Below are 8710 nucleotides of genomic sequence, written 5' to 3' on the forward strand. Positions count from 1 at the left end.
TCTAAAGAGGCCAGGTTGGCTTATCCAAGCGTGATTTCTCTGCTCTGCAAGGACACTGGAGTAAGGATGGGAATAACTGAATATATCCTAATTGAAAAGTCAATCACCAAAGCATCAATGGAAAAACAACAAGCACAGGAGGATCCCATCAAGAAGAGAGCACAGGAATTCCTCCCAGAGATCCCTCAATCTGAATACTAAGAGTATCTTGAGACGTCTGTTACCAAGATACGGGAAGCTTTGGAGCAAATAATAAAAGAACAAAAGGAACACAGTCAAATGCTGACCTATATGTTTAAAGAACAAGAGGAGCAGGGGCGTGACTTAAGGGAACTGAAGCGCCAAAAGTCTTCTCTTGTAGGACCAAGCACCCCAAGGATCAGAGGAACCCCCGTTCCCCCAGAATAAAGGTTGTTACTTTCCAATTTCTGCCTTAACTCTGTGACAGTGTCCTTATAGAAGTTTACCTTAGGAGTCATATAGTAGTAGTTAGTATCTATTTTGATTTTATCTCCAATTAAGCTATAGTTTATTTTTCTCATCATCAGCAAACATGAATAAAGTAGTAGATCTTTTGAATAAGAGGCAATAAAATTTCGAGTTTAATAAGAGAAATTCTAATTAGTTAAATGTGGTGGCAATACTTTCCGTCTTCTGAATGAATGCTTGAACAGTGCATATGTCTTTTGAATTTGTTGTTTAAGACTGTTAAATATGTTGGCTCTTGAAAGAATGATGAACATGAGACATGCTATTGATAATCTGAAAAATCATAAAAATGATTCTTGAAGCAAGAAAAAGCAGCAAAGAACAAAGCTTGCATTCAAAAAAAAAAAAAAAGAGAGAAAAAGCAAGCAGAAAAAGCCAATAACCCTTAAAACCAAAAGGCAAGGGCAAATAAAAGGGATCCCAAGGCTTTGAGCATCAGTGGATAGGAGGGCCTAAAGGAATAAAATCCTGGTCTAAGCGGCTAAACCAAGCTGTCCCTAACCATGTGCTTGTGGCGTGAAGGTGTCATGTGAAAACTTGAGACTGAGCGGTTAAAGTCAAGGTCCAAAGAAAAAAGAAGAGTGTGCTTAAGAACTCTGGACACCTCTAATTGGGGACTTTAGCAAAGCTGAGTCACAATCTAAAAGGTTCACCCAATTATGTGTCTGTGGCATTTATGTATCTGGTGGTAATACTGGAAAACAAAGTGCTTAGGGCCACGGCCAAGACTCATAAAATAGCTGTGTTCAAGAATCATCACACTGAAATAGGAGAATCAATAGCACTATCTGAATTCTAAATTCCTATAGATGCCAATCACTCTGAGCTTCAATGGATAAAGTGAGATGCCAAAACTGTTCAGAAGCAAAAAGTTACTAGTCCCGCTCATCTAATTAGAATCTGAGCTTCAATCAAAAACTCTGAGATATTATTGCTTCTCAACCTATTAGTCTTCTATTTTGTTTGTCTAGTTGCTTGAGGACAAGCAACAGTTTAAGTTTGGTGTTGTGATGAGCGGATATTTTATACGCTTTTTGGGGGTAATTTCATATAGTTTTCAGTATGTTTTAGTTAGTTTTTAGTCTATTTTTATTAGTTTTTAGGAAAAATTAATATTTCTGGACTTTACTATGAGTTGTGTGATTTTCTGTAATTTCAGGTATTTTTCTGGCTGAAATTGAAGGAGCTGAGCAAAAATCTGATTCAGGCTGAAAAAGGACTGCTGATGCTGTTGGATTCTGACCTCCCTGCACTCAAAGTGGATTTTCTGGAGCTACAGAACTCGAAATGGCATGCTTCCAATTGCGTTGGAAAGTAGACATCCAGGGCTTTCCAGCAATATATAATAGTCCATACTTTGCACAAGGATAGACGACGTAAACTGGCGTTCAACGCCAGTTCTCTGCCCAATTCTGGCGTCCAGCGCCAGAAAAGGATCAAAAGCTGGAGTTGAACGCCCAAACTGGCATAAAAACTGGCGTTCAACTCCACAAATGGCCTCTGCACGAGAATTGCTTAAGTCTCAGCCCAGCACACACCAAGTGGGCCCCAGAAGTGGATCTCTGCATCATCCATCATAGTCTACTCATATTTTGTAACCCTAGGCTACTAGTTTAGTATTTAAACAACTTTTAGAGACTTATTTTGATACCTCATGGCATTTTAGATCAAAACTTTGTATTCTCTGACGGCATGAGTCTCTAAACCACATTGTTGGGGGTGAGGAGCTCTGCTGTGTCTCGATGAATTAATGCAAGTATTTCTATTTTCCATTCAAACACGCTTGTTCCTATCTAAGATGTTCATTCGCGCTTAACTGTGATGAAGGTGATGATCCGTGACATTCATCACCTTCCTCAAATCATGAACGTGTGCCTGACAACCACCTCCGTTCTATATCCGATTGAATGAGTATCTCTTAGATTCTTTAATCAGAATCTCCGTGGTATAAGCTAGAACTGATGGCGGCATTCATGAGAATCCGGAAAGTCTAAACCTTGTGTGTGGTATTCCGAGTAGGATTCAAGGATTGAATGACTGTGACGAGCTTCAAACTCCTGAAGGGTGGGCGTTAGTGACAGACGCAAAAGGATAGTAAATCCTATTCCAACCGGATCGAGAACCAACCGGTGATTAGCCGTGCTGTGACAGAGCGCGTGAGCGTAGTTTTCACTGGAAGGAAGGAAGGTAGCCATTGACAACGGTGATCCACCAACACACAGCTTGCCATAGGAGGACGTGCGTGCGTGAACAAGAAGACAGAGGAAAGCAGAGATTCAGAAGACAAAGCATCTCCAAAACTCCAACATATTCTCCATTACTGCATTACAAGTAACCTTTAATTTATGCTCTCTTGGTTATTCACAATTCAACTGATAAACATAATTGACTTCCTGACTAAGATTTACAAGATAACCATAGATTGCTTTAAACCAACAATCTCCGTGGGATTCGACCCTTACTCACGTGAGGTATTACTTGGACGACCCAGTGCACTTGCTGGTTAGTGGTACGAGTTGTGAAAAGTGTGATTCACAATTTGTGCACCAAGTTTTTGGCGCCGTTGTCGGGGATTGTTCGTGTTTGGACAACTAACGGTTTATTTTGTTGCTTAGATTAGGAAAAATTTCTCTTTTTTGGTTTAGAGTCTTTTATTATTTATCCCTTGTTAAAACACTTTAAATTTATAGCTCAGTTAGTTAGAACGTGGTGTTTATGTTCATGGTAATTGGCTATCATATTTTTAAAACCTTTTTCAAAAATAATTTTTCTATTAAATCCTGTGCCAAACTTTAAGTTTGGTGTTTTCCTGTTGATTTCCCTTGATTTTCGAAAATTTTAGTTTGGTTTTCTAAAAAATTTTAAGTTTGGTGTTCCTTCTTCATGTTCTTGTGTTCTTGTGAGTCTTCAAGGTGTTCTTGAGATTTCCTTGTGTCTTGATCTTAAAATTTTTAAGTTTGGTGTTCCTTGGTGTTTTCTCTCCAAATTTTTCGAAAGCAAGGAGCATTAGATCTAAAAATTTTAAATCTTGTGCTATTTTATTGTTTTTCTCTCTCCTCACTAAATTCAAAAATATCTTTTCTCTCTATTTTTAAAACAAATTTTCGAAAATTATTTTTTTTTTAGAAAAAAAAAATTCAGATTTTTTTCAAAATTTAAAATCTTTTCCAAATCATATCTTTTTCAAAACTTCCTTACCACTTTCTCTCTCCTCATTTTTTCGAAAATCTTCACCTATTTTTATTTATTTTATTTTAATTTATTTTCGAAATAAAAAAATAAAAAAATAAATAAAAATAAAATTTTTACTTGACATCATCTCCCTTTCTCCATCATGGATCTAAGTGGAAATGAACAGTCCAGAAGGACTCTGGGGTAATATTCTAACCCCTCTACTGCTTCATATGGGAGTAGCATCTGTATACCCTCCATTGGAGTCAGTAGCTTTGAGTTGAATCCTCAGCTCATTATCATGGTGCAGCAAAGTTGCCAGTATTCCGGTCTTCCACAGGAAGAACCTACAGAGTTTCTGGCACAGTTTCTACAGATTGCTGACACAGTACATGATAAAGAAATAGATCAGGATGTCTACAGACTATTACTGTTTCCATTTGCTGTAAAAGATCAAGCTAAGAGGTGGTTGAATAACCAACCTAAGGCCAGCATAAGGACATGGAAACAGCTGACAGAAAAATTCCTGAATCAATATTTCCCTCCAAAAAGGATGACACAGCTAAGGCTGGACATCCAAGGCTTTAAACAAGGAGATAATGAATCTCTTTATGATGCCTGGGAGAGATACAGAGAGATGCTACGAAAATGCCCCTCTGAAATATTTTCAGAGTGGGTTCAGTTAGACATCTTCTACTATGGTCTTGCAGAAGGAGCTCAAATGTCTCTAGATTACTCAGCTGGTGGATCTATCCACATGAGAAAGACAATTGAAGAGGCTCAAGAGCTCATTGATACAGTTGCCAGGAATCAGCATCTGTACCTAAGCAGCAACCCTTCCATGAATGAAGAGGTTAAAACAGTAACTGCTGAACTCAGTCCTGTAAAACAAGCTGCTGAATTCAATCAGCAATTGGATTTTCTAACAAAGCAGCTAGCCGAATTTAAGGACAGGTTACAAGAGACAAGGATAGCTAATATACATATGGACGAACAGTTTAAGCAAACAAAGCAGCAGCTATCAAGGCAAATAGCAGAAGAATGCCAAGCAGTTCAATTAAGAAGTGGGAAAACATTAAATACCCCACCTCAAGGCATCAAAAAGTCAAGAAATGAGCAACCCACCAAAGATTCACCTGAGGACAGTAAGAGCCCAGGGAAAAATAATTCTGGCGCTAAAACGCCAGAAAATTGGTGGAAGGCTGGCGCTGAACGCCCAGACCATGCCCACAACTGGCGTTCAACGCCAGAAACAAGGCAGGATTGGCGTTCAACGCCAGAAATGGGCAAGAATCTGGCGTTGAACGCCCAAATAGGGCAGGATCCAGCGTTGAACGCCCAAAATGGGCACATTTCTGGCGTTCAGGCGCCAGGAACAGACAGTGAGCTGGCGTCTAACGTCACTCCAGCTTCTAACTCTGGAACTCAATTGCCAGTGAGGGATCAGACACACACAAATGCTGATAACAATCCCTCTAAAAAGGCTTCTTCAACCACTTCTGTATGCAATAAACCTGCAGCAACTAAGGTTGAAGAATATAAAGCCAAGATACCTTATCCTCAAAAACTCCGGAAAGAGGAGCAGGATAAGCAATTTTCTCGCTTTGCAGATTATCTCAGGACTCTTGAAATAAAGATTCCATTTGCAGAAGCACTTGAGCAAATACCTTCTTATGCCAAGTTCATGAAAGAGATCTTGAGTCATAAGAAGGATTGGAGAGAAACAGAAAGAGTTCTCCTCACTGAAGAATGCAGTGCAGTCATTCTGAAAAGCTTTCCTGAAAAGCTTAAAGACCCGGGGAGTTTTCTGATACCATGCATATTAGAAGATAACTGCACCAAGACAGCTTTATGCGATCTTGGGGCAAGCATCAACCTAATACCTGCATCCACTATCAGGAAGCTTGGCTTAACTGAAGAAGTTAAACCAACCCGGATATGTCTCCAACTTGCTGATGGTTCCACTAAATACCCATCAGGCGTGATTGAGGACATGATTGTCAGAGTTGGGCCATTCGCCTTTCCCACTGACTTTGTTGTGCTGGAAATGGAGGAGCACAAGAGTGCTACTCTCATTCTAGGAAGACCCTTCCTAGAAACTGGACGATCCCTCATTGACGTCCAATAGGGGGAAATAACCCTGAGAGTCAACGATGATGAGTTCAAGTTGAACGCTGTCAAAGCCATGCAGCATCCAGACACATCAACAGACTGCATGAAAGTTGGTCGTATTGACTCTTTGGTAGAAGAGATCAACATGGCTGAGAGTCTCGAATCAGAGTTGGAAGACATCTTTAAAGATGTTCAGCCTGATTTGGAGGATTCAGGGGACATGAAAGAGCCTCTGAACTTTCTTCTGAAAGAGGAAAAACCTCCTAAACCCGAGCTCAAGCCACTACCACCATCCTTGAAATATGCATTTCTGGGAGAAGGTGACACTTTTCCAGTGATCATAAGCTATGCTTTGAATTCACAGGAAGAGGAAGCACTTATTCAAGTGCTAAGGACACACAAGACAGCTCTTGGGTGGTCCATAGGTGACCTTAAGGGCATAAGCCCAGCTAGATGCATGCACAAAATCCTATTGGAGGATAATGCCAAACCAGTGGTTCAACCACAGAGGCGGCTAAATCCAGCCATGAAGGAAGTGGTGCAGAAAGAGGTCACCAAGTTACTAGAGGCTGGGATTATTTATCCTATTTCTGATAGCCCCTGGGTGAGCCCTGTTCAAGTCGTCCCAAAAAAGGGAGGCATGACAGTGATTCATAATGAAAAAAATGAACTGGTTCCTACAAGAACAGTTACGGGGTGGCGCATGTGTATTGACTACAGAAGGCTCAATACAGCCACCAGAAAGGATCATTTTCCTTTACCATTCATAGACCAGATGCTAGAAAGACTAGCAGGTCATGATTATTACTGCTTTCTGGATGGCTACTCAGGCTATAACCAGATTGCAGTAGATCCCCAGGATCAAGAGAAAATAGCATTCACATGTCCATCCGGAGTGTTTGCTTATAGAAGGATGCCATTTGGGCTATGTAATGCGCCTGCAACCTTCCAGAGATGCATGCTCTCTATTTTCTCTGACATGGTGGAAAAATTTCTGGAAGTCTTCATGGATGACTTCTCAGTATACGGAGACTCATTCAGCTCCTGTCTTGATCACCTGAAACTTGTTCTGAAAAGATGCCAAGAGACCAACCTAGTTTTAAACTGGGAAAAGTGTCACTTCATGGTGACTGAAGGAATTGTTCTTGGGCATAAAATCTCAAACAAGGGAATAGAGGTGGATCAAGCAAAAATAGAGGTAATTGAAAAATTACCACCACCTGCCAATGTTAAGGCAATCAGAAGCTTTCTGGGGCATGAAGGATTCTATAGGAGGTTTATAAAGGATTTTTCAAAAATCGCAAAACCTCTAAGCAATCTGCTAGCTGCTGACACGCCATTTGTGTTTGACACAAAGTGCCTGCAGGCGTTTGAAACGCTGAAAGCTAAGCTGGTCATAGCACCAGTCATTTCTGCACCAGACTGGACATTACCATTTGAGTTGATGTGTGATGCCAGTGATCATGCCATTGGTACAGTATTGGGACAGAGGCATGACAAGCTTCTGCATGTCATTTATTATGCCAGTCGCGTTCTAAATGATGCCCAGAAAAATTACACAACCACAGAAAAAGAACTACTTGCAGTGGTTTACGCCATTGACAAGTTCAGATCATACTTAGTAGGATCAAAAGTGATTGTGTATACTGACCATGCTGCTCTTAAATATCTACTCACAAAACAGGATTCAAAACCCAGGCTCATCAGATGGGTATTGCTTCTGCAAGAGTTTGATATAGAAATAAGAGACATAAAAGGGACAGAGAACCAAGTGGCTGATCACCTGTCCCGGATAGAGCCAATGGAAGGGACGTCCCTCCCTTCTCTTGAGATCTCTGAGACGTTTCCTGATGAGCATTTATTCGCCATTCAGGAAGCACCATGGTTTGCCGATATTGCAAACTATAAAGCTGCAAGGTTCATACCTAAGGAGTACAACAGGATACAAAAGAAGAAATTAATTACTGATGGAAAGTACTACTTGTGGGATGAACCTTATCTCTTTAAGAGATGTGCAGACGGAATTATCCGTAGGTGTGTGCCTAGAAAAGAAGCACAGAGGATCCTGTGGCATTGCCATGGATCTCAATATGGAGGCCATTTTGGAGGTGAGCGAACAGCCACCAAGGTCCTCCAATGTGGCTTCTATTGGCCCACACTCTATAAAGATTCCCGAGAGTTTGTACGTAATTGTGACAGTTGCCAAAGAGCTGGTAATCTGCCTCATGGTTACGCCATGCCTCAACAAGGAATCTTGGAAATTGAGTTATTTGACGTATGGGGAATTGACTTCATGGGACCTTTCCCACCATCATACTCAAACACTTATATTCTGGTGGCAGTTGACTATGTATCAAAATGGGTTGAGGCTATTGCCACACCCACCAATGATACTAAAACAGTGCTGAAGTTCCTCCAGAAACATATCTTTAGCAGGTTTGGTGTCCCTAGAGTACTAATCAGGGAAGAGGGCACTCACTTCTGCAATAAACAGCTTTACTCTGCCATGGTTCTGTATGGAATTCGCCACAAGGTGGCCACTCCATATCATCCACAAACCAATGGGCAAGCTGAAGTCTCTAACAGAGAATTAAAGAGAATCCTGGAATGGACAGTAAATACCTGTAGAAAGGATTGGACACGGAGCCTGGATGATGCTCTGTTGGCTTACAGGACAGCATTCAAGACCCCCATAGGGACATCTCCATACCAACTCGTGTATGGTAAGGCATGTCACCTGCCCGTGGAACTGGAACATAAGGCCTACTGGGCAACCAGATTCCTAAACTTTGATGCCAAATTAGCAGGAGAAAAACGATTGCTCCAGCTAAATGAGCTAGAGGAATTCAGATTCACAGCTTTCGAAAATGCCAAGCTTTATAAAGAAAAATAAAAAAAATGGCATGACAGAAAGCTGTCATCTAGAATCTTTGAACCA

The sequence above is a fragment of the Arachis ipaensis genome, chromosome B4, assembly GCF_059453495.1.
Source record: "Arachis ipaensis isolate K30076 ecotype BB chromosome B4, ASM5945349v1, whole genome shotgun sequence".
NCBI lineage: Eukaryota > Viridiplantae > Streptophyta > Magnoliopsida > Fabales > Fabaceae > Arachis > Arachis ipaensis.